Here is a 26,642-nt window from a genome sequence, read left to right as displayed (position 1 = left end):
CATGGAGTTCAAACCGCTGTTATATTTTGGTTCTCCTTTTTTCTCTAAAAAAGGCTAAACAAGTCCAATTTGGAAAGCCAATTGTTATTATTTAAAACTTATAGACCACTTTAAGTATGCCAAGCTCTATCGTAGAAAATACACAAATGCGGGCTGGGAGCGTAGCCTAGTGGTAGAGTACTCGTCTAGCATGCACGGAACCCTGGGTTTGATTCTTTGGCATATACAGAAAAAGCCAGAAGTAGCACTGTGACTCAAGTGGCAGAGTGCTAGCCTTGAGAAAGCCCAAAGACAGTGCCCAGGCCCTAAGTTCAAGCCTCAGGACTGGCAAAAAAAAATACACATTAATATCCAAGGTTGTTTTTTTTTTTTTTTCGGGAACTACCACGTTTCTCTCTTTTACTGCAGCATTGCCAGTATTTACGCTTGTTTAAGCTTGAGAAATTTCCTCTTTATAGTTTTTTATCCTTTATGTTTTAGATGGATCTCTGTCTTTTTTAAAAAATCACAAGTAGATATTAGGAAGCCTCTTTTATGTACTGAAATAGTTTCTCTCTCTTGTTCTCTCTCTTTGCTTCCCAGCCACATTAAGGTATGATCTCACAACCACCTGCTCTTTTGAGGATGTTCTACCTTGACCCAGGCCCAAAAGCAATGAGGCGAAGTAACCATGGCCTGAAATCTTGGAATGGTGGGGGGGGAGGGAGAGGGAGAGAGAGAGAGAATTTGAATGACAGAGGAAAAGCAAAAGTGAATGAGAGGGAGAAGAAGAAAGCAAGAATGAGAGAAGGAAAGGGGGCTGGACAGAGAGGTGGAGTCTGAAAATCCCCAAGAGCATCCCACTGGTCACCTAATCTTCCTTTGGGCCCTGCCTCTCAAAGTCTCTTCCACCTCCCAAAAGTGCCACAGGGTTTTGTCAAGCCTTTTAGAATTTATCTTCACAGGCCTCCTTCCTTTAGGGGACCATGAAGATTAAAATCATAGCAGACTATTTTGTCTTTGCCTATCTTGACACTAATCTCCGGGAATTAACAAATAAAGCTTCCAGAGCATGCAGTGGTGTTCACTTTTGTTATCTGTGACTGCTTTCACACTACTCATTGGAAGAATGGAGAGAGTTAGAGGATCCTAAATGATTGCAAGTCTAAACTCTTTTATTATGTAGTCAATATCTACTGAAACGATCTGTTGGCCTCTGATATAGAGAATTCCTGAAATAAGGGCTTAGTTATTCTACCTTTCACTTGGACTTTTGCCAAGGAGATTGACATAGGTTGAAGGAAGCTAGATGACCCCAAAGAGATTCAAGGACCTTTGAGTTAGTCTAACACCATGAAGGCAAGATTTTCGAAGAGGCATCTGTAGGACCTCAGATTTCGGTTCCTTGTATCGCGTTGAGACTGCTCCTGTCAGCACTTGTCACTCAAGCAGGCTTGTGTGACACTTTGCCACAGCTCTTGAGAACACGTGGTGCTGACTATAGAACGCAGAGTGCAGATATGGGGGTGGTGGGCTTCCTTACCTAGAGTACAGTGATGTTACATGTGCATGTAACAGTACAGTGAGTACACATGCAACTAGCAGGGTGTGACACTGAGCATTCCAGGCAGAGGCTTGTGGGGGTGGAGCCCCCAGAGAACCCCAACCAGGGAAATCCCTAGTAGAGCCTTGGGAGCCACATCCTCCCTTGATCTCAGAATTGTTCTGCTACCAGGCTGCAGAGCCAGGCCAGGAGAGTGGCAAGTGTGAGACTCAACAGGGGCCACTGCTGCCTGGCCTAAGCCAGGAGGTAGCACATCAAGTTACTGATCATCTCCAGCTTTGAGCAGTCTTTTCCCTAATTTCTTTTGAAATTCTTCTTGTCTGTGTCTTCCTTTTAGAATGGGAATGTTCTGCGGTGATCCACATTGCATGTTATTTCTTAATTTCGTAGGCAGATGGAAGAATTGGCCTCTGAATGAATCAAACCTTGAACGTCACCCATGAATGATTTAGTTGGTTGGTGCTCGAGTATGTCTAGACTTTAGGCTGTTAGGGTAGAATGTATTTGCATACAAAATTTGAGGATGAAGATAAATTGTTATTGTTTAAGATTATTCTCCTACATTCTCTTTTTTCCTTTAGTGGTTGTGAGACTTGAACTCTAGGCTTGGGCACTGTCCCTGAGCTCTTCAGCTCAAGGCTACCTACCACCTTATCCCTTGAGTCACAGCGCCACTTCTTGTTTTCTCGTGGTTAATTGGAGATAAGAGTGTCACAGACTTTAGTGCCTAGGCTGGCTTTGAACCGAGATCCTTACATCTCAACCTCCTGAGGAGCTAGGATTACAGGTATGAGCTACCGTGCCTGGCTTATCCTAAATTCTTGTGAAACTTAATCTCTAATATAATAGAACTGAGAGGTGGAACCTTTAAGAGTTGAAGAGATTCAGAGGTTTCCTCTGTCTTGAGTGGTTTAGTGCTCTCATTATGGGAGCAGGTTACCCTGGATATTAAGTAGAAGACTCAGCTCCTCTCCCCCCCATCTCTCCCCTTCCCTCTTCCCCTTTTATTTCCTCGTCCCCTCCTCTACTTCCCTCTTCTGCTCTAGGATGACAAAGTAAGAAGGCCCCTGAAGCCCTCCTCACCACATGGATGCTGAGCCACATGACCTTGGACCTTCTGGTCTTAATACTATAAGAAAGAAATCTCTTTATAAAGTAGATTAATCTTTAGCATCCTGTTCAGACAGCACAAAATGATTAAGATTCCAAGAAGGCCAAGTGTGTTAACCAGAGCTTCTTACTAGCCTTACCATGTTGCTCAATCAGAAAAGGGTTTATATATTTACTAACTCATGTCAGCCACTCTTAGTGAACTTGAATACAGGGAATAGGTTGTTAAAATACTGTGACCGATTAACTCAACCCTGATAGGAACTGAGCCAGTGTGGTAATAATCTATTGTATATTTGTCCATTTTGGGGGGCTTGGAAACTTTCCTCCAGATACTGCTGTCTTCTGCATACTGCCTCCTGGAACAGTGGAGGAGGGGAGAAAGTGTGGGATGGACATGTGGGTCTGTGATTTAGCAATTTCCACCATATACCTATTATATCTTTCTCTCTCCAAACAATTCACTTGCCCTTTCCTCAAATCTTTCTCAGCTTGGAATGTGAATTAGCACTCAGTATTCTGCTCTTCAGACAGGAATTCTGCCTTCTATCAGACCACTCAGGCTAGTATTTGTTCTGATTTCTCAATAGGGAGTGGTATGGGAATTTCTAAGTCGTTACAATATTAGATTTATTTCTGTGTTTTGGGTCAGTGTGTGTCATTGAATTGACATCTGGTCATTGACATCAAAGTTGTGACTAGAAATAACTAGGAGAGTGTGTGAATCCTAATAAAATGGGGGAGATTTTCGAGAACATTGTTCTGGAGAAGGAATGCAATATAATTCAGGACATGTGGACAAAAACCAAGTTTACACAGACTAAACAAAATGCCTGGGATTAAAGCTGCAATGCTATGTGGTAGACTCAAGACTCAGTTGGGAGGGCTGGGAGCGTAGCCTAGCATGCTCGAAGCCCTGGGTTCGATTCCTTGGTCCCACATCCACAGAAAAAGCAGGAAGTGGTGCTGTAGCTCAAGTGGCAGAGCACTAGCCTTGAGCAAAAAGTGTCTAAGGACAGTGCCCAGGCCCTGAATTCAAGCCCCAGGACTGAGGAGAACAAGACTCAATTGGGGCAAATTATATACCAGGGTAGGGTTGGGGATTATAGTTTTGGTATGCTACTGGGACTAAACTTACTTACAAGCTGTAGGATGGTTGGCAATGACTGAGTGTAGTTGGGTTGGTAAGAGTTGGTGATATTAAGGAATGCTGGGTGCCATGGCTCATGCCTATAATCCTAACTGCTCAGGAGGCTGAGATCTGAGGATCGTGGTTCAAAGCCAGCTCAGGCACTAAAGTCTGTGAGACTCTTATCTCCAATTAACCACCAGAAAACCAGAAGTTGCATTGTGGTTCAAGGAGTAGAGCACTAGCCTGGAGCTGAAGAGCTCAGGGGACAGCGCCCAGACCCAGGGTTCAAGCCCCATGAGTGACAAAAACAGAACAAAACAAAAACAAAAACAAAAAGAAACCAAACCTATTTTATGACATTTCATTTGTTGATCAACTTTTTATCAGTATCTGCTCCTTTCTACAGTTCTGTTGATGCAAGGATTGTACCTAACTACAGAGCGGCCAACTATAATCTACACAGTAAAATGAGTAACTCAGACTGCTAAGTGACAGAACTAGGCTTTGGACTCAGGTTTCGCTCAATGTAAAAACTGCTTGATTTTGTATCTAAAATTCTTTCCAGGAGGTCATTTAACAGATTCTACAGCCTACACATCATACATACTAGAATATGTATACCTACTCCTGCATCGATTTGCATGTAGGTTTTTTTGTTTTGTTTTGTTTTTGTATTGGTCCTGAGGCTTGAACTAGGGGCCTGGGCATTGTCTTTGAGGTTTTGTGCAAGGCTAACACTACTGCTTGAGCCATAGCTCTATTTTAGGCTTTTTGATAGTGAATTGGAGGTAAGAGTCTTATGGTCTTTCCTGTCTGACTACAAACCATGATTCTCAGCTCTCATCAGAGGCACCTGGCTATATGTGGATATATATTTGAACGAGATCTCCTTTCAGTCCTCTAAAATATTAATATAAAATTCTTATTTTTCCAGTTTTGACTAAGCATCCTTTTGTGCCAGGCATAAAAATAAATGTGCTGGGTGCAGAATGTATGAGGGCAAGTGCTATCCCCATGGATAAAAGTGCTGTCCCCTGTGGGCAGAAGTGACATCTCCCATTGGCAGTCCTCATCAGAGCCTTCAGAAAGACCAGGTCTGAGAGATGGTGGTAGACCTCCATGCACAAGGCAAAGAACCTGCACTCCCCACACAACACTGCTAAGACTGGAATACCATCTGTGAAGCCCCCTGCACTGCATGTGCTTCCGTGCAAAAATGGGAAGAAGAGCAGCATGGCAGGAAGCCAGCATGTGCAGTCAGGTTATACAAAAGGGCTATGTAGCCCATTACAGTAAGGATTGCAGTTTTATTGCAGACCATGAAGTGTTTGCTTATTCATGCATTTGAAATGCAGTGACACCGTCGAGTTTCCATTTCTCAGGAACTTCCAGGCAGTTTAATTCAAATAAATAGAAGCTGTGTAGGGATTGAACCTGGTGCCAGGTAGTGTTCTACCTCAGAGCCAGGTGCCAGCCAAGGGGGAATCTCTACTCATTATACTATAATAATGCCTTCCTTGTCTTCTTTAGATCTATGGCACAAATGTGCCTGATCAGTTTAAGCGTAAATTAACCAGCGAATTTTCTTACATCTTTAGGATATTTCAGTCACGCTCTGCCTTTTCTGCTTTGATCAGTTCACACATGTTAACAAGTATCTTACCAAGTATGTAACTCTACACAGAGCTGGGCTGAGGCATTTCAAATGGTTTCATAGGTCACACATTCCCAAGATAATAAAGCAGTATGGAAATTTCCATTTGATTTTTTAAACTAGGGATTAAAAAAAGTTAAACTCCTGGACTGGGCATGCTGGTACACAACTGTAATCTAAACACTGAGGGTGGAGGCAAGAGGATGGTGAACTGAAGGCCAGCCAGATCTACATAGTGAGACTTTGTCTTTAAACATTCCAAATGAATAATACATAAAATATTCCCCTCACAGTTGTTAGTGGGTGATGTTGAGCAAGTATCTGAATGTGGGTTTTCTCACAAAAATGCACCACTTTCTTGACTTTTTCAGTATTGTTACAATGCAGACTCAAGGATAAAGATCCTAATTGCTTTATGGATTAAAGAAAACAGTTATATATATATATATGTGTGTGTGTATTGTATAGATATATAATATGTATATTTGTAATATATGTGTAATATTAGTTCTACCATTGGTACCTTTACAAACTACCTGAAAAAGAAGCCATTTAATTAAAATTAACATTATAAATATAAAAGGTAGTGTAAATAAATAACTGATTCTGTCCCAGAATAATTGATATACTTACACTTTGATTTTTTTTATAACATCATCAGGAAGAATTTTGCTACTCTTCTACAACATAAAAATAAATTGTCAAACAGTAACACAGCCCAAGGCATAATATCATTATGTTTTTTGCTGTCTTGTTTGCTTGGTCTCACTATGTAATGTAGACTGGCCTCAAACTCACTGTGTAGCACAGGTTGACCTCAAATTCATGATTCTCCTGTCTCAGCCACATATTGCTGGGGTTACAGACGTGTGTGCCACCATAGCTGGCTAAGGATATTTTTTCCAGTTGTTCCAGGTGGCCTTGCGGGTCTAGCAGGAGAAGTGACAGTCCTGAAGTAGATCTTGGTAAATTTGCTTGACTACATTCTTCAGGTAGTTGTCTTCTAATGGCACTTTAGACATAATGGTAGCAATTTCATCGTGTCCAATGTTTCCAAGGTCACACTTTGATTTTGACCAAGGTGTTTCTCAGCTCTAACTAAATTTTGTTGTTTGTTATTTTTCAAACTGACATGCCATTTGTCCTTCAAGCTTTTCATTTGTATCTTCCCTACTTACTTGAATTATATGATGGTTTTGGACGATAATTCTTTTACCAGGCTGTCATTAGAAGACCCGCCTCTATTCCCACTGGCCACCCTCCTTCACTCCTGTTCTCTTGTGGCTGCACTGCACCCTTTGTTCTGTCAATCAGCTTTCACAAATGAGTGGGAACAGGTACTCTTTGCATCTGTCCTGGACTTTGGTGAAATTTAGCCTTGCCACTTTTCTACCTTTGCTGGGAACTCTGCACCAAAACTGATGCTTTCTTTTATCTTTGGAACTCGTTAATATTCATTAAACCAAATCAGATTGTATATGAGTTAACTCAGTACTGCAGCGTTCCTCAGGATGTGTTGGCATTTAAACATTTCTCCATAGATTTAGACTGATGTCCTTAGGAGCATCTGTGAACCAGTGATAGGCAGCAGGTTGATGAACAGATACTCAGGATTCTTAGCCCCAGATACTCGGGATTCTTAGTCCTGGGCTGAGGCAACTCTGAGTTGTGCTGTGGTGTTGATCTTAGAGTTCCCTGACAGGGCTGTGTTTCAGAATTCTTAGTTGTTGGCTTCCATGTTAGGGCCATGTAAATATACTAGCATCTTTTTTTGTAGAGCCAAAGACCATCCTCAGGGCCTTGCACTTTCCAGACGAATCCTCTTCAACTGAGCTAAACCCCCTACCCCACAGTAGTATTTTTGCAACAGTGATTTAACTTTAGAGCTCACCACCCTGCTTTGCCCAGGGACTGGACAGATAAGCTGGTTTGCTTCCTCTGCTACGTGGATCTTCATCTCTTGAACCTTGACCATTGGAGATGAAGCAATACTTTCCAGACACTGTACATATATGAGAATGAGGATAGTGTTGACAGTGTCACCCAGTGTCTAGACCTGAGGCTGATCTCTTAGTATTTGACCAAACATAAGGCTGCTTTCCATTTGACCAATAAAACTAATGGCAGCATGTGGTTGATGTCTGTCAGCCTCGCAGACAGAAAAAGTGCTACCATCTAAATGTACATTGACCATCTTCACCCTGCTTCAGCTTTTTCAAAATGTAACCACTTCCCGGAAGGACCTGCCTACACTCCTGTTATTTGTGGTTGGCGTATATGCTAATTATTGAAAGGACAATGACTGTGGGTCTCGCGTGTTTATTTACAGTGCCTTAGCCTCACTTTCTCCGTCTCCATCTGCATGGTGCTCTATTACTCGCTGCTTTTGGTGAGTTTCCTTTCTCTTATCTTTGCCCATGGATGTGGTGTATTCTGATGTTATTCACTCTCTAACATTCTCTGAAAGTGATGTTTTCTTTCCTCTGTTTTTAAATTTTTTTTTTATTTTTGTCATTGTCATTTCTCCAAGGAGCCATATTTCACATATTCCTGGATAGCTTTTAGCAACCCTGTTGTACTTGTAGAGTGTACATCTGGGCAGGCCATTGTCAGCCGACCCAATGGTTGTGTACATCTTAGAGTATCTGGTGTCTTTCAGTGGGAGTTGCTGCCTGACTTAGGTTCAGTCTGTGAGCTGTAAGGAGAAGTCTTGTAGACACAGCTGGTGGGTACCTGTGTCTTCTCTAGGTGTGGTTATTGGGACTGGCCACCTCTTCTGTTCCTGCCTTGGCCTAGGCAATGTTGCTTGGGCAGTTCTCTGAGGAGCTGATCCTCTGTGGGCATAGCCTTCCAGGAAGTGCTCAACTACCTTCTGCCAACCCAGGGATTTCTTGAGACTTTCATTCTTTTCTGCCCTGTATCTCAGATTTTACCTGCTAAAATCTGTGTCAGGAATGTAACTGACTATAGCTTGGGGATTAGGGATTTGCTAAGCTTTTTTTTGTCATTTGGTTTTATAAGAATATTTCAAAATCATAAAGGTGATTATAAAGATGATATACAGAGGGGTTGTAGTTACATGGGTTAGGTAATGAGTATATTTCTTTTCTCTCTCTCTCTCTTTCTTTCTCTCTCTTCTTTCTTTCTTTTTTGGTGGATTAAGGGGCTTGAACTCGGCCTGGGCACTGTCCCTGGGCCTGGGCATTGTCCCTGAGCTCTACAGGCCTACTTCCTGTTTTCTAGAGGTTAACTGTAGATAAGAGTCTTAGGGTTGGCTTTGAACCTTGTTCCTCAGATCTTAGGTTCCTGAGTAGCTAGGATTACAGGCGTGAGCCAATGAGCCACTGCTCTCTATGAGTACATTTCTTTTGAGCAGCATCACTGGTTCCCTAATTGTCTCCCAGTTTTTTTTCCTTCTGAAACCCTCCCCTACAGTTAGGTAGTTCATTTTCAATGTCATGTCTACTGAGTATCACTGCTGAGTAAGTTTACCCTTGTCCCTCCTATTCTCCCCCCAAAAGAGAAAACTACATACAGACAAAAAATACAGAAACCACCACCACCACAACAAAAAAAAACAGCAACAGAGGGAAACAGCAAGCAACAACAAGACACAAAAAGTAAAACAAAAAAATTCTTATTTCCATTTCTTGGAGTTCATTTCAATAAACATCATTTTATGATCATATGTACATAACTATTGAGCTTTTATGATGCTCTAAAAATATCTTCCTGTGGTCTCACTATGTGAGTGTTTAAGAGTCCTGTTTAATTTCTCTTCTACAAGTGTGGTATTTTTGTCTTTTACTTTCCATTGGATTTACTTGTAGATTTATAGGCCCATTCTAATGACCACAAATGAAGGAAACTATGCAACCTATTTTTTGGGGGTCTGGTTTGCTTTTCTTAATATTTTTTCCATTTCCTTGCAAAGGGAGCAATATCATTCTTTCCCCTAGAGAGAATGTGTATCTATACTACATTTTCTTGATCCATTCATTGATCCATTTCTTGATCCAGTTTTCCTGATCCATTCATCCACTGAGGGACATCTGGGTTGATTCCATATTTTGGCCATGCTAAACAATTGAGCTTTCTTTTTGGATAAGTTTTTATGTTATTTTCCCATAAGATTTTATTTATTAAATTAAAAAGGTTTTCAGCTATTAAAGTGACATGCTTATAAAATAATTAAAACCCTATTAAAGGCAGTAGTAAACCTCTTTCCTTAGAACAGTGTTTCCTATATATTTCCTTCAAAATTGTCCATTGTGTCTACAGATATTTATACAAAAAAGAACATACTACTTGTCTTTTGTTGTTGTTGTTTATTTTAATGTTTGTATTTGTTTTTTGCAAGTCCTGGGCTTGAGCTCAGGGCCTGAGCACTGTCCTTGGACTTTCTCAAGGCTAGAGCTCTACCACTTGAGCCTCAGCACCACTTCTGGCTTTTTTCTATGTATGTGGTATCGAGGAATCGAACCTGGGTCTTCGTGCATGCTAGGCAAGCACTTTAACCACTAGGCCAAACTCCTGGCCCAATGTTTGTATTTTTTGACACAAGATCTCTCTGTGCAGTCCAGGTTGACATAAATCCATGCAGTTGATTAGTCTGGCCTCAAACTCGCAGTCCTAGCTCCTCTTTCTAAGTGCTGGGGTTACAGTGTAAAAACCATCCCCTGCACAATGGCCCAGACCTGTAGCCACAGCTCAGGTGATAGAGATTGGGAAGACTGAAGTTCAGGACTAGACCAGAAAAAAAATTAAGTGACCGTGATCTCAACAAACCTCCACCCCATCTTGTTCTCAACAAACAAGCCAGGCATGATGTTGCATACCTGTGATCCCCGCTGTATAAGAGAAGTGGGTAGGACTGCTGTTCTAGGTGGGCAAGGAAAAAAACCAAAACCCTATCTGAAGAAATAACCTAATGAGTAAAGGGATAGAGGTATGGCTCAGATGGTACAACACCTGCCTAGAAAGTGCAAGAATCTTGCGTTCAGTCACCATTACTGTAAAAAAAGAAAAAAGAAACAAAAATTAGAACTTGAAAACAGTATACATGGGCCAGGAAAATAAAAGGGTAATACATTTTGTTTTGGTATAAGTGAATATGTACACTTAAATAGTACTGTCAATTTTAATATATAATTTTCAATATTTAGGCATTTTTCCTCTAGTGCTTTGGTACTATAATCATGAAATACATATAAACAAGTATGTGAAGGGTTTGTATAACCTTTTTTTTAATTAAAGAATTTATTAACGTTGATTTTTACATCATATTTTAAATGACAAGTTTAACAAACAAGTGTTCAAGAAGGGAATCTATTTATAATCACTGGGACTTAGTATTTAGAACTTAATCAAAATTAGGCTAAGGGTTTGTATGTCATAGAAACATACTAATTTATGAAATAAAACATTATGTCTATAGAGTCATAGGTTTTTATGTCTATATAGTTATGTTTATATTTCCATTACCATGTCCATAGCATTGGGTATGCAGTTATTGAGTCCTTGCTCTTGTAGTCTTTGGATTTAATAGCCACATATTAAGGATACCTGTGTATAACCTTTTGCCTGTAGCTCTACTGTGGCTCTGCATGGCACTGCAATGCAATACTTTTTAATAGGAAAAAAAAGGGGAGAACTCTGATACATAATTACCATTGGTAAGCTTCAGAAACATCCTGTACAGCATAAGCAGATATAGTTCCATTGATGGCATTCAGAAAGGAAAAAACGACAGAACCAGGACTGCGAGGGCTGGCCCAGCTCTGAGAGGCTACCTAGGGGTAGGGGAGGAGTTAGGGTGAGGGAATGCTTAGTATCCTGATTACAGTTATGGCTCTTAGTGTTGACTAAAATAAGTCAGTATTTCTATTTTTCTGTGACTACAGTGAAGTTTAAATGATTTTATATGGTTCAATTTATATAGCTTTCAGAACCTTCTGTTTAGAAAGATGAGTTTTACTCTATATGCAGCATTAATGTGGTTAGAGGATTCCAGGAGATTGTCTATAGTGTTGTGAGTCTTGTAGAAAGTACACACTTGTTGAATTCCCCTTTGTCCGTCTTGATTATTGTGGAGTTTGCCACTTTGCTGTATTTCTTTTATAGCCTACTGTCTAGTTGACAGACATTGTTTACTTATGGGGTCTAGACATTCCTTACAAGTAATAGACCCAAGATGTTAACTGAGTCCTCCAGAATTACCTGATTTCACTTGGGGCTGAGAATTCATCTCTCGACAACATGTTTTCTCAAGATTGGATTTAATTGCCTTTTAGTAAAACTTGGCATAAAGACAACCATGTTTAGAGTTCGTGTCAGAGCAAAGGCTTCTTGTCTTTAGAAATTTTTCGCCCACATCTCAATTATGTTCATCATTATCCTGTTGGCAAGCTGACTGGATTTCTAAAGCACATGGAGTTCCCCTAAGACTTTGTATTCTAAGATACGTATTGTCTATCCATAAATGACTAACAGTATAGCCATTATTTTGTTTTTATAGTCTGTTTCACAGCTATATTGCATAAATATTTTTCAGTGGATTTTTTAGATTTATTATAGCATTACTAGCAAGTTTATCAAGGCATCACACAAAAAAAGTATGTTAATACATGGTAAAACCAAGACTAGGATGTAAGGAAGGTCACAGGGTTAGTACAAAGCTGGTGTCTCAGGCCCAGAAGACTGCAAAGGAATGGGATAAGAGAAGGACGGAAGGTTTTGTGGGTGCACAGTCACCATGTGTCCCCCATGGACAATTGAGATTGTATGGTGAACTGATTAAACTGAAAGCAAGTTAGTTTCCTGTAAGCTTGAAGCACCATTTCTGCTGGTGATTAGTGACCATATAGCTCTGTGGCTTGGTGCACAGGGCAGAAAGAACATCAAAAATGGTTCTTTCAAAATGTATTTTCAGGGCCGGGAGTTTGGCCTAGTGGTAGAGTGCTTGACTAGCATGCACGAAGACCCGACTTTGATTGCTCGTTACCACATACATAGAAAAAAAGCCAGAAGTGGTGCTGTGGCTCAAGTGGTAGAGCCCTAGCCTTGAGAAAACCCAAGGGCAGTGCCCAGGCTCTGAACTCAAGCCCAGGAGTGGCAAAAAAAAAAAAATCAAAATGCATTTTCAAGCAAGATGGCATTGCTCAGTAGTCCCAAGTAAGCCTGAGTTAGTTGACTCTTGTCAACCTCATTGAATTAGAGAGTAGTAACAGTAAGACCTGAGGGGCTTTTGCTTATTTATTTGGATGCAAATTTATTGAATATTAAAATGAATTTTGTAGCATATGGATGACATTTTCTTGTCAGGCACCTCCATACAATACTGTTATATACAATGGGAACTCAAATGGCCAGTAAAACTCGCTGTTTTATGATACATAAGGGAAAAAGAAAAAAAAAAAAAGCTGGGTGCCAGTGGCTCATGCCTGTAATCCTCAATCCTGCGACCAACAAAAAAGAAAAAAGAAAAAGATGGTAGCCAATTAAAGTTTCTTTAGTAACTAACTTCAAAATGGTTAAAGTTCCAAGTGACAATTATACAGTTACAGCATATAAAAATGGTATATTGACAGCCCCTGCAATTCTGAGAAAATTAATTACAAAGTTGACTATTCTGGTAAATTCAGTCTAGAGTTTTTTTTTAATGGGGGGGCAATGTGATTTTAAAGACTTGCTTTTACTTATAACATAGACACTTTCCAAGTTACAGTAAGTGGGTATATCTTAGCTCTTACAAATTAAGATGGTCTCTTTACAGAGTCATACTAATACTCAAACCTTACCCGTCTCCTGTGATTTTTTCCCTATGTACATCAGTGTATGCAGGTATCTTTTCTTCTGCCATCTGATCTAGTGTCAGTTCAGCCTAGCCAACCTGGTGAGGAAGAAGCTTCCCCCCACCCCCATAACACCAAAGTGAGAGTAGGGAAAGACAGGTAACATTCTATCTAGGCTTCTTCTTCACTATAACCCTAGTTCAAGTTTCAGCTGTTTCCCTCTTGTTTTAAGGGGTTTGATGTGGGAATGTATATATTAATATCAGTATGTAGGGAATTCATGATCAATTTTTAGTGTTCTTTCTTTTTTTTTTTTTGGTGGGTCATAGGGCTTGAACTTGGCCTGGGCATTGTCCCTGAGCTCTTCATTTCAAGGCTAAGTGCCCTACCCTTGAGCCATGCCCCATTTCCTGTTATCTAGAGGTTAATTGGAGAAAAGAGTCTCAGGTTCTTTTGTGTTCGGGCTGGCTTTGAACCTTCATCCTCAGATCTCAACCTCCTGAGTAGCTAGGATTAAAGGCATGAGCCACCATATCTAGCAAGTGTTATTTCTTATTTAAAAACAACCACCATTGACTGTGAACCAGTGCCCTGTGATTTCATTTTTGTGTAGTCATGCATTCTCAGCACTCCTGTGTGTGGATGGGTGTGTGCCTCAACTCTGACTAAGTATATACTTGCAGGTGAACAAGTCAGCAGCAAACATGATTTTGAGAATTTGATACTCGGCTTTTCTTATCTATCAAGTGAATTCTTAACTCAAAGCAGGTTTGTGTAGTTGTATTGAGTCATCAAGAACTTCAATGCTGAACATAATATAATGACATACTCGTGCTGAAAGGAGACTGGTCCCTACTCACTCTGCGTTGGCATCTCTCTTTGTGTTTAGATAGATAGCTGCAGTGATACATTCTCTTATTGGATATGTTCCCTAATGGGGTCAGTCTAAGGTAACAGGTACATAGGACAAAGGAAGTATGGCTGTGCTGACTTCACTGTGACCTTGCTGACTCACTGTGCTTTTAAGAAGGCTGAGTAGAGCTTCACATTCACTTCTTTTTTCTTCTGCTCAAGTAATCCTGAAGGAATTGTCCCAGGCTCACCTTTCAGTCCCTAGTGCTCATGTTTCCAGAGCTTTTCCTCTTGCATAACAAAGCAGCAAAGCTTATAAACCCTGTGTCCCTGCTGGAAATCTACCTGGCTGCCACCTAGGATTGAATATGACTCGTGAGTTTAACATGAGTTTGAGATTTATGTCCAGACACTGGGACACTGAATTTCAAGACACTGAAGTGAGATTAATGAATGACAGTGTGTGTGTGTGTGTGTGTGTGTGTGTGTGTGTGTGTGTGTGTGTGTGTGTGTTGTATGTGTGTGTTTATTTTTTTGCCAGTCTGGGGGCTTGAACTTGGGGCCTAGGCACTGTCCCTGAGCTTCTCTTGCTCAAGGCTAGCACTTTACCACTTGAGCCACAACACCACTTCCATCCTTTTCTGTTTATGTGGTACTGGGGAATGGAACCCAGGGCTTCATCCATACTAGGCAAGCACTCTACCACTAAGCTACATTCCCTGCCTCTGGCATTATTTTCATTTACATTATCATTTTATTTTTCACAACTGTGCATGTAGAGGATGGGAGGAATCAATTTTTCTACTTCCTCTTCCTCACCATTGACTTGAGTTCACTGACTGAACCCACTGCTACCTGATGTTAGCTCCACTGCTTCCCAGACATCACCTACCCTTCAGATTCACGGGGTGAATTTGTAAATCTCCCTCCCTCCATAGGCTCTTGTGTTTGTGGTCTCTTCTTAGATCTGCATCTTTCTCTCATCCATGGCAATCTTTTTTTTTTGGTCTGTTGTGGGTCTTGAACTCTGGGCCTGGCCCCTGTCCCTGAGCTCTTCAACTCAATGCTACCACCCTACCCCTTGTGCCACAGCACCACTTTGGGTTTTTGGTGGTTAATTGGAGATAAGAGCCTCAAGGTTTGGTCTTTAGTGGCCAGGTTGGCTTTGAACTGTGATCCTCAGCCTCCTGAGCATCTAGAATTACAGGCATGAGCCACCACGCCCAGCAATCATACCAATCTTTTCTTTTTTCTTTTTTCTTCTTTCTTGCCAGTTCTGTACTTGAGCTCATGGCCTAAGCACTGTCCTTGGCCTTTCTCAAGGCTAATGCTCTACCATGTGAGCCAAAGCACTAGATTTGGCTTTTCCTTTGTATGTGGTACCAAGTAATCAAACCCCAGTCTTCGGGCATGTTAAGCAATCTACCATTAGACCAAACTTCTGGCTCCAACCATGGCAATCTTAATACTGTATATCCACTTGGTTTTCTAAAGCCATGTGAAAACTTATGCCATCAGAGAAAAACTTATCTTCTTAAAACTTCTCTCTTTTTACGCTTCCCTCAGGGTTCATGTGTCTTTTGATACAGCACTAGTTAGTCAATATGAGTAGACATCGATATGAATATCCTCAGGCCTTAGTTGTTTTTTCCCCCTATTGATGTGTATTGCTCCTGAGGCCCTTGCTTCCACTTGTTTTCCAAAATGCATAATAAAGTCATCTATAAAGCATGAACACTAGCTAAGTATTGATTCCCGCGGGTCCACATTAAAATGTCCTGTTTGTTCTTGTCAGTGGAGTAAATATTTAACTTGTCTAACATGACTGATATTTGCTCAGGCAGTGCCATTTCCTGCTTTGGGGGGAATTTTGGTCAGTTGCTAACTGGTTGGTCCTCTGAGTCTTTTCGTATATAGGGTGTGGGCCTTAAGAAGTTGAATCAGGCATTGTTCTCACAGGTTTTACTACCTGTATTGTTGCATAGGATAGGAAAACCCAAACCAAACTCTTAGAGAGTCAATGCAGAGCATCTCACCTCTAGACACCAAAGTGTGTGGTGATTTCTCCCGTGAAAAATCAGCCAATCTGTATCAATCTGACACACTCCCACAGGCTGCCCCACAGGCCACAATAAAAGGCACGAGTGTCATTGATGATTTGACTACTGGGTATAAATCAGGATTTCCATATCTGGAATGCAATGTATTTGTTTCAGATGATTCACAGAACTCCTAAAAACTTTTACTTTTGCTTAGATTGGACAGGACTGCAGAAACTTTTTGTTTTCTTAAGGGTAAAACTCCACAAAAGCTTGTACTCATTTATGTCTTCATTGTGCATTATTTATTTCAACATGAAATTATCCACTTCTGCCAAGGAAAGACATTTTACTGCTACCTATGGACCATTTCTTAGAGCTCATTATATCCTGAGATACATAGGGATTTATTATATAATGAAAATGAGAGATGTAGAAGCCATACTGATATATTCAAAACTAATGTAGAGTAAAAAGGTTTAAACAAACTGAACTCTTCAGTCCATAAGATACGTAGTGACTTCCTTGTTGTAGGATATTTATGTTTCAGATGTTTCAAAGTTCAGGTTTGTTTTTGCCAGTCCTGAGCCTTGAACTCAGGGCCTGAACACTGTCCTTGGGCTTTCTCAAGGCTAGATCTCTACCACTTGAGCCACAGCACCACTTCTGGCTTTTTTCTCTCTATATATGGTACTGAGGAATCGAATCCCGGTCTTTGTGCATGCTAGGCAAGCACTCTACTATTAAGCCAAACTCTAGGTCCTAACTGATGAATTTTTAGTTGGGCAGACCATTAGGAGATGAACCTTGTTGGAGGAGGTAGGTCATGGGGCTTGCCCTTGAAGGGCTGTGTCTAACCCCTAGCCCTTTCCCTCTGGCTTTCTCTGCTTTCAGCCCCTTTCCCTCCGGCTTTCTTTGCTTCCTGCCAAACAAGCGGATCACATGTTCCATGCCAAGTAACCACGAGACTGACATCTCTGAAAACATGATTTCTCTTAAATTATTGTTACTATTTTTTACCAGTCCTGGGGTTTGCACTCAGGGCCTGAGCACTGTCCTCGGGCTTTCTGAAGGCTAGCGCTCTACCAGTTGAGTCACAGTACCACTTTCAGGTTTTTCTATGTATGTGGTACCTAGGAACTGAACCGCGGGTCTTTGTGTATACTATGCAAGCACTGTGCCACTAGGCCAAACTCCCAGCCTCTCTCAAATTATTTAATCTCAGTTGAAAAAGTAACTAAGACAGAGATTTAGCTTTAACCCAGGAATCAGAGGGTATACGTTTAAATCATAGCAGTCAGCACATATTGTTAAGTGCTAAAAAAAATCATGTCAAAAGACCCAGAATCTGATTTGAATACACAAATTTCACTAGGAAAACCAGAATAGTAGATTGAGACATAGCGTTTGAATCTAAGAGTATAAAAAGGAAAGAGCTCTTAATCACTTATAGAGGATTCTGGGAAATCAACTCATTATTTAGAGATCTGGTAATTAAAAGAAAAGAGGCAAGCATTTATCCTTTCTTATCCTTTCCTGTGCTAATTATACCACAAAAGAACCAAACCATTAATTAACGGAAGTTTCTGTATTATAGACGTAGTCCTGGGAATAAATGAATAAGGAATGAGAATTGGATTTTAACAACATATGTATTTCATCCAAAGACTGCATGTAGATAACAACAGGGCCTCCACTAGCAGTTGTCTCTTCTGATGTGCCTAAACACACTATTTCATTAGGCTATTGACAGTATTCCAGTCTTCATTCAGGAAAATAATGTGCCTAGGCACAGATTTATAACACACTTTCCAGGGACTAACATTGTTATGAGATTTGCATTATTGTAGTCCTTACTTTCAAAGCTTTTGGATGGTAAAAACTTAATTTCATTTGATGATAAGCTGTCATGTTTGTTCTAAGAAGACACATTAGAAGATCTTAAAAACTACACTGGGGGCCAGGAGTTTGGCCTAGTGCTAGAGTGCTTGCCTAGCATGCACAAAGACCTGGGTTCGATTCCTCCGTACCACATACATTGAAAAAGCCAGAAGTGGTGCTGTGGCTCAAGTGCTAGAGCTGTAGACTTGAGAAGTCCAAGGACAGTGCTTAGGCCCTGAGTTCAAGCCCAGGAATGTAAAAAAGATGTTTGTTTGTTTGTTTTTATGGGTCATGGGGCTTGAACTCTGGCCTGGGTGCTGTCCCTGAGCTCTTCAGCTCAAGGCTAACACCCTATCCCTGGGCCTACACCTTGTCTCTGAACTCTTCAGCTCAAGTCTACTCGACCCTTGAGCCAACTTTAATTGGAGATAGGAATCTCAGGTCCTTTTGTGCCTGAGCTAGCTTTGAACCCTGATCTTCAGATCTCAGCCTCCTGAGTAGCAAGGATTATAGGCGTGAGCCACACTCTGGCCATTGGAATATTTATAATGTCTTTAAGACAGACAAAACTTAAACCACAAAGAGTAAAACATTGAACTTTATATATTTATAAAATCTCACATTTTTTTTCCTCACTTGGTTTCAAGGTGGTACTATAAGTATCATACTATAGTTACCAATTCTTCTTTGGCTCATTGATAATTCTAGTTCATGGACTTACTTTTATTTTCCAGCTTTTATTTTTAGCTAAATTAATTTACATTATCAAGTTACATATAACCAACTAAGAGAGGTTTTATCCTTTATGGAAAATGTAGGATGACTGACTAGGTGAATTACAAAAAAAAAAAAAATTCAACCAGCCTGTAATTAACCACCAGAAAACTGGAAGTGGTGCTGTGCCTCAAATGGTATAGCAGTAACCTTGATCTGAAGAGCTCAGGGACAGTACTCAGGCCCAGAGTTCAAGCCCCACAACCAACAAAAAAAGAAAACAAAAACCTTCAACCAATGAAAGAATGAGAAAATAATATGCATGTTTTGCTATCCTTAAATTAATAATATAGGTATTATTTTCTAAGACATTTTTGAATATAAAATTTCTAGCTATATTTTTAGTCAAACACAACCAAAATCACTGTCTAGGCATGGCTTTTCAGCCTCGGCTATGTCCTAATATATTTGCGGTGTTTTGGAATCTAAAGTTATTTAATAAAATGAAATTAATTTCATTCATGAATGGTAAATTTATGCAATTTGTTCAGAAAGACTAAGATATTTTTCATAAACTCCAAGTGGTATTATTTCCTTAGCAAATTAAGTAAAGTTTTGCTTTCTTCCAAAGATTCTTTTTTTCTTTTCTTTTTCAGTACTAGAATTTGAACTCAGTATTTCATGCTTGCCCAGCTTACTTACTATCCTGGTACTCTATAACTTGAGCCACATCTTCAGCCCTCATAGACTCTTAAGTTGATTAAACATTTCTAATAACTAAACTTTTTAACTCACTATATTAACAATGAGCAAAAGGTAGTTAATTTTAACTTTTTAATGAATTTATCCATCTCCTATTGATTTTGTGTGTGGGGGGGGTGTGTGTTGGGGTCATGGGCTTGAACTTGGCCTGGGCACTGTTCCTGAGCTCTTCAGCTCAAGGCTATTACCCTACCCTGGAGCTAAGCCCTACTTCTGTTTTTTCTAGAGGTTAATTGGAGATAAGATTCTCAGGTCCTTTTGTGCCCTCGTCCTGGCTTTGAACCTTGATTCTCAGATCTCAGCCTGAGTAGCTAGGATTACAGGTGTGAACCAACTGCCTGGCTTCTTGTACTGAGTTTTTGCAATATTTACTCTGTAGACTTTTAATGTTGGTCACTGTTCCAGGTTGTAGTGCTGAATCTGAAGGAAGGGGTAAGAAGCACACCCTGGACAAAAGCCCCATCCTCCACCCGCCCCATCATGCATCCATGCCTCCCCAACCCAGTGGTGTGTGGTGACCCAGTGGGCCAGAACCCCTGTGGTGTGTGGTGGTGGTATTGTGCCCGCCCCTGAGCCTGAGTCTGCATTTAAAAAATCTCACTTGAACCTCGCAGTGCTTTCTACTACTAAGGAAGAAGTCTTGGTCCATTCTTAAGAAAACCAAGAGCAGAGAAAGTGCTGAACTGCATGACTAGGCATCTGTCGGTCCCGAAGTCTACTGCTGCATGTGAATGAGTGCTGCTCATGATCACACAGCAGAAAACAGAGCCTTGACCACTGTGTGCTGACTGTGCCACAGGCAGTGGACGAAAAGTAATGACAGGCTCCTGGGAGTGGCAGTAAAGGGGGTTTCCAAAATAAGGTAGGACACTAAGGGAATAGGAGGAGATAAAATATTTCAGACTTCACATTTCTCTCTGAAGACCAGACAAGTTGGAGCTTTTTTTTTTTTTTTCCAGTCCTGGGGCTTAAACTCAGGGCCTATGCTCTGCCTTTGAGCTTTCTCGAGCATAGCACTCCATCACTTGAGCTTCACCACCACTTCTGGCATTTTCTGTGTATGTGGGACTAAGGAATCAAACCCAGAGTTTCAAGCATGCAAGGCAAGCACTCTACTACTAGGCCACATTCCTGGCTCCTTTATAAATTTGTTTTATGGCTGGCATTTGAAATTAGGACTACTCTAATTTCAAATTGGAGGCCAGCATGCCTCCAACCCTTCTAAACACTGGTTCTTTTTGAGTTTCTGGACTGTAATCCCCTTATGTTAGGCTTTCCCTTGTACTATGATGACAGATGTGGAGATGTTCTGTGATGACAGATGTTGGAAGATGTAGAGATGCGTACTATGATAAGAGATTGTTCCACCATGACTGGCTTCTTTTAATTGGCATGGAATCTTATGGACTTCTTCCCAGGCCAGCCTTGTTCTGCCACCCTCACAGCCTCACCCTTCTACTTAGCTTAGGCTGACAGCACACACCAGTACACTCAGCTACTGATGGGGGTTTGGGGGGGTCTCTTGCTTGGATTGGTCTAGGTCCTTGATCTTCCTCTTCTCAGATTCTTAATCAGCTAGAATTATGGTCATGAGCCACTGGCACTTGGCTTTGTGGGAGTTAATCAGGCAGATGAGTGTTTGTTTTTTAATTCAAGGCTTGTATGCAAGTGCTCTACCACTTGAGCCAGGCCCCAGGCCTGACTCCAGACACCAGGACAGACTCACTCTTCCAACCCTCCATTTGTGCTGTGATGGCTGGACAGTGTAAGACAGGTTTGGGGCCTACTCAGCCTTTTCTGATATTAGTTCAACACAGTGCAGACACAATCATTTGTTTGCAAACATGGAAAACAAACTGAAACTAGTTAGTGTCCTACTATGCATTTCAAGAAATATACCCAGTTTTGGAAATTTCCTTTTCTTACATTGCCTCTCCCAAAACTGCCATATGCTATTTCCTGTTTCAGTAACATTTCCTCATACAACCATTCGTTTATTTTTTTTTTAAAGGTATTCCATTTAGCTGAGGTATTGAATGTTGTTTCAAGGGATGCTATGAGGACACTTGCAATAAAAGTCTTTTTCATTCACACTCATTCAAAAAAAATGAAGTGAGTCTATGCTATATAATTTTTTCATGCAAGTGCAGGAGTGGGGTTGTTATATAAAGACTGGATAATCATGTCCATTCCAAGAAGATTGAGAGACATTATTGTTTTGAAGTAGTCAAAGAATTTGTTCTCCCACAAGGCATGTGGCTTCAAGCCAGCATACCTCATAATTCATTCTCCTTTATTCCTTCTACTATTTTCTTCTTCCTTGTTACAACACCTAAGTTTCTCAAGGGAATGTACAGTAGAAGGAACTTTTTCTTAACTTCTTTTTTGGTGTGGTGCTAAGGATTGAACCATGCATACTTGGCAAGTTCGCTGCCACTGAGCTATACCTCCATGACTTTCCTTACTCTTTTAACTTTCAGATAGTTATTTCCGGGACACATAGTTGACTGCAAAGATTTGCTATGTTTTGAAGGTGTTAAAGTCTCTTCTTCATCCTTGTTCTAAATTTTGTCCAGATGCTAGTGTCAAGAACATCAGATTAAGATAGCAAGACAGTACATGAAATGCACCAAAAGGTATTACATTTTAAATAGATATAGGGTGAGATACTGAGATCAGGGTATTGGAAAGTACATTTAATAGGAGTAAACACATAATAAAACAGAACATTGTAGGTGGTGAATAGAACTTGTAAGCCTAACTACTCAGGAGACTGAGATCTGAAGATCACAGTTCAAAGCCAGCCCAGGCATGAAAATCTGTGAGACTCCTATTTCCATTAACAACCAGAAAACCAGTGGCACTGTGGCCAAGGGATAGAGCCTTAGATTAAGCTGAAGAGCTCAGGGACAGCACCCAAGCCCAGAGTTCAAACCCCATGACAATAAAAAAAAAAAAGGAAGAAAGGAAGGAAGGGGGAAGAAGGAAGAAAGAAAGGACTGACTTGCAGTGGTCTTCGTCCTCTGACAAACAGGGTGGTCACCTGTGTTGCTGTAACCCTGGCTCAGCTTCACAGTCCACGCTGCTACCTCCATTTCTAGAAGATGAGCTTTGATGCTCACTTCAAAAGCATTTGGTCATGATGACACTGGAGTTGCTATGATGGCCAATGGTAGGATTAGATAAACAACATTTAGGGACACAGACATATTGAAAGTATTTTCTTCTTTTTTAGAGGATGGTATGATACTTTATAATAAGCAATTGATTGAAGGCTTGTTACCCTGAACCTTATTTTCCAGAGACTTTCAGTTTTAGGCCAGGGTTGGAACAGCATTCCTGGTCCATTTGTGTATGACCATAGAGAATGGGCTAGGGAAGAGAAAGTTACTACTTTTAATCTCCCCTGGAAGAGTCTATAAAGTTGAATTAGTATGTCAACTGTTAGGTGCTACTGGCACCTGGCCTATATAGTTTTTTTCTATATAAAAATTTAAAATACTTTTATAAAGACACAAACACTTCAATTTTCTTTTCTTTTTCTTTCTCTTTATTTCTTTCTTTTTTTTCTTTTCTTTTTTTTTTTTTTTTTACTGGTCTTAGAGCTTGAACTCTGGTTCTGGGCACCATTCCTGAGCTTCTTTTGCTCAAGGCTAACACTCTACCACTTGAGTCACAGTACTACTTTAGAGTAAACATTACAAATGGGAGAGTAGAAAGGATTGTATCTAAGAATTATGAATATCTCAACAAAACTGTTTCAGTGCCATAAATTGTAAGAACAATAATTAATACAGGTATTATTGTCTTCCTGTCCCATTCTACTTTATAGCACATTCGTGAAGCTTTTCTTTGCCAGTTGAAACTGTAATCTAGGGCTCTTTAAAAGAGATACTAGCCTCCTCCCCCAGGCCATTGAAACTGGAGCCTGAGGGTGCTAAGACGCTGCATTCTAGCAGCAGATGGGGGTCTGTGCATGTGCCTGCATCTGAGTGAGCCAGTACTTAGTAGGGCGCCCTCCTCCTGGGAGCCTTTGGCAAGACAGCACCAGGGGGTCTCCCAACGGAGTCATAGAAAGATTCACAGCCAAAAGCAGCCCTGTACTTCTGGCGGAAATCACGGGTGCGCTCTGCCCTAGTACAGAAAAACAACCCTGAAACACAGCAGGGAGCTAGAGGGCAGACCAGTAAGGGCTGAACCCTCACTCTGAGAACCCAAAAGGCACTGCTCTGCCCTACTCCAGAAACTCCCGCAACACTCCTCCTCAGGTGGGCCCTGCCCCTGGGAACAAAGCCAGCAAGCTGAGACCTAGGTGCACAGCTGCACACAGCCTTTGGGAACTTACCACATCAGCAAAAGGTGCTCGAGCAGACCCAGTCAGCAACGCAATTATTTGGGCTGAGAACCACACATATACATAGATACTCAGAACCACCAGCCCCCAAACCAAGTAAAGACCGTCTTCTACTGACCACAGAGTGAACTCCCCAATGTGGAAATCACAGCGACAAATCATGAAATATATAAATAATCAAAGTTCCACACAAATCCCAAGAGGAAACAAGAGGGGAGGGATGAGAGAGAAGTCACCATCCAAAGAAATGATACCTAAAGAGACTCAAGATATGACTCTGTTCAAGGAAATGATTGTGGGCATGACTAAAGAGATTAATGCAGAACTCCTAAAACAATTCCAAGAATATAAGCAGGAAATCACCAAGGAGTTCCTTGATTCCAAAAGAGAAGTGGAGACAAACATAGACAAGGTTTGTACTTCCCTAGATAGAAAGATGAATACCCTCAGAGCAGACTTGATGGGCTCAATGTCCACAATGCAAACTAAAATGGAAACAATAAGCAACAGATTGACTGAGATGAAGAATAGGATATCAGTAATGGAAGTTAAAACACAAGAGCTGGAACAGAGTCAATAGTCTGGAGAAATCAGTCAGAATTCACCAAAGAGAAGTCCAAGAATTGGCAGATGCAGCCAAGAAATCTAATCTTCGTATAATAGGAATTGATGAAGGGGAGGCGTTTCAAACAAAGGGAATGCAGCACTTATTCTTCAGGATTATAGCAGAAAACTTCCCTAACCTCAAAAGGGAAAAATCTCACTCCCATATGGAATCCTTCAAGACCCCAAACAAGCAGGATCCCAGAAGGAACTCCTCCAGACACATTAGACCTGAATACAAAGAAGCTGATCTTAAATGCTGCAAAAGCCAAGAAAGAGCTATACTACAATGGAAAAAAGTTAGAATCACTGCAGACCTCTCCACACAAACCCTAACTGCAAGAAAAGCTTGGAAAAATATCATTCATGCCCTGAAGACCAACAACTGCCAACCCGGACTGTTATACCCAGCAAAACTAGCATTTACATTTGAGGGAGAAACTATTTCATTCCAAAGAAAAGTTATATGAATATGTGCACACTAAACCAGCATTGCAAAAAATATTAATCAAGAACAAATTGCAGAACAGCAAGAATTCCCATTAAGAATCTATTACCTATTAATCAGTAAACATACAAGGGGAAAAAAGAGAGAGAAAGAAACTCAGAAGGGAAAAAAATAATGATAAAGGATTGCTAGCCACCTCTCCATAATTTCCCTAAATGTGAATGGGCTGAATAATCCAATCAAAAGACACAGAACAGCAGACTGGATTAAGAAACAAGACCCATCAATATGCTGTCTCCAAGAGACCCACCTCACTGCCAAAGACAGAAACAAACTCTAAGTGAAGGGATGGAAAAGAATTTTCCACTCCAACGCACCATGCAAAAAAGCAGGAGTAGCAATCTCAATCTCTGACAAAATTAACATCTCAGTAAAATCAGTACATAAAAATAAAGATGGCCACAACATATTAGTAAAGGGGTCAATTCATAGCCAGAATATTACAGTTATAAACAGTTACTCCCCAACATGGGAGCACCTAAGTACATCAAGCACACTCTTAGGGTTACTGAACAAGACTCAAACACAGTCATAGTGGGAGACTTCAATACACCACTCTCACCAGAAGACAGATAAATTCAGCAAAAGCTAAGCAAAGACACCTCTGAGTTAAATGACACCATAGCCCAGCTGGGCTTAACAGATATGCACAGAGTCTTCCACCCAATGGCAGAACTTTATACATTTTTTTCAGCAGCACATGGAACATACTCCAAAATAGATCATATAGTAGTTCATACAGAAAACTTAAGCAGATACAAGAGGACTGATATAATCCCATGCATTCTATCTGACCACAGTGGAATCAGACTAGTCCTAAACAACATAGTAAAGGGTAAAAAACATCCAAACACTTGGAAGCTGAACAACATAGTTCTGAATAACCCCGGGGTTACAGAGCAAATCAAAGAAGAAATTAAAAACTTTATTGAATGTAATGACAAGATACATCACAAAGGAACTTATGGCACACAGCAAAAGCAGTTTTAAGGGGGCAAATTTATCGCTCTAGGGGCCCATATTAAAAAAACAGAAGAAGCTCATGTAAATAACCTAAGGAAGAAATTGAAGCACCTAGAGGAGCAAAAGTTAATTCTAAAACAACTAGAAGGATAGAAATAACAAAAATAAAAATGGAAATTGAAATAAGAGCTACTATACATAAAACTGTTAAATCAAAAAGTTGGTTCTTTGAAAGAGTCAACAAGATTGACAAACCCCCAGCAAGATTAATCAAAAAAAAAAAAAAAAAAAGACAGGAGACTCAAACAAGATCAGAGATCCTATGGGAACAATCATGACTGAAATTCAAGAAATTCAGTCCATTACGAATAAATTCTTCCAAAGCCTATATTCAAAGAAACAGGAAAATTTAGTAGAAGTGGTTGATTTCTTAAATATAGGCTACCCACATTTAACCAAGAAGAGATAAGCCAACTGAACAAACAAATTTCATACAATGAGATAGTGGAACAATCAGGGAAATGCCAACCAAAAAGAGCCCAGATCTAGACCGTTTCACTGCGGAATTCTACAAGACTTTTAAAGATTAATTAATATCTACTCTTAGAAACTCTTCCGAGAAATAGAAGTAGAAGGAGCAATACCAAACTCATTTTGTGATGCTCATGTCACACTCATCCCCAAACCAGGAAAAGACCCAACAAAAAAAGAGAACTACAGATCTATCTCTCTAA

The 26,642-nt window shown here is 40.5% G+C and overlaps 1 long non-coding RNA gene across 5 annotated transcripts in view; it reads left to right on the top strand.

The window, feature by feature from the left end:
* Positions 1 to 26,642, top strand: part of LOC150047559 (uncharacterized) — a 54,993-nt gene that overhangs the window by 10,898 nt on the left and 17,453 nt on the right. The window contains exon 6 of one of the 5 annotated variants that reach the window (XR_016539273.1): positions 8,961 to 9,056. The exons of 3 other annotated variants lie outside the window; for them this stretch is intronic. This is a non-coding gene — a long non-coding RNA (uncharacterized LOC150047559). Of the gene's footprint in view, positions 1 to 582; positions 1,018 to 8,960; positions 9,057 to 26,642 lie in introns of those variants that run through there. One more of the 5 variants, XR_016539272.1, reaches the window with a different exon arrangement.

This window comes from Megascapheus bottae, chromosome 22, assembly GCF_031878675.1.
Source record: "Megascapheus bottae isolate mThoBot1 chromosome 22, mThoBot2.hap1, whole genome shotgun sequence".
NCBI lineage: Eukaryota > Metazoa > Chordata > Mammalia > Rodentia > Geomyidae > Megascapheus > Megascapheus bottae.
The sequence above is the reverse complement of the archived record's forward strand: the minus strand, read 5'-3'. Positions and strand labels throughout refer to the sequence as shown.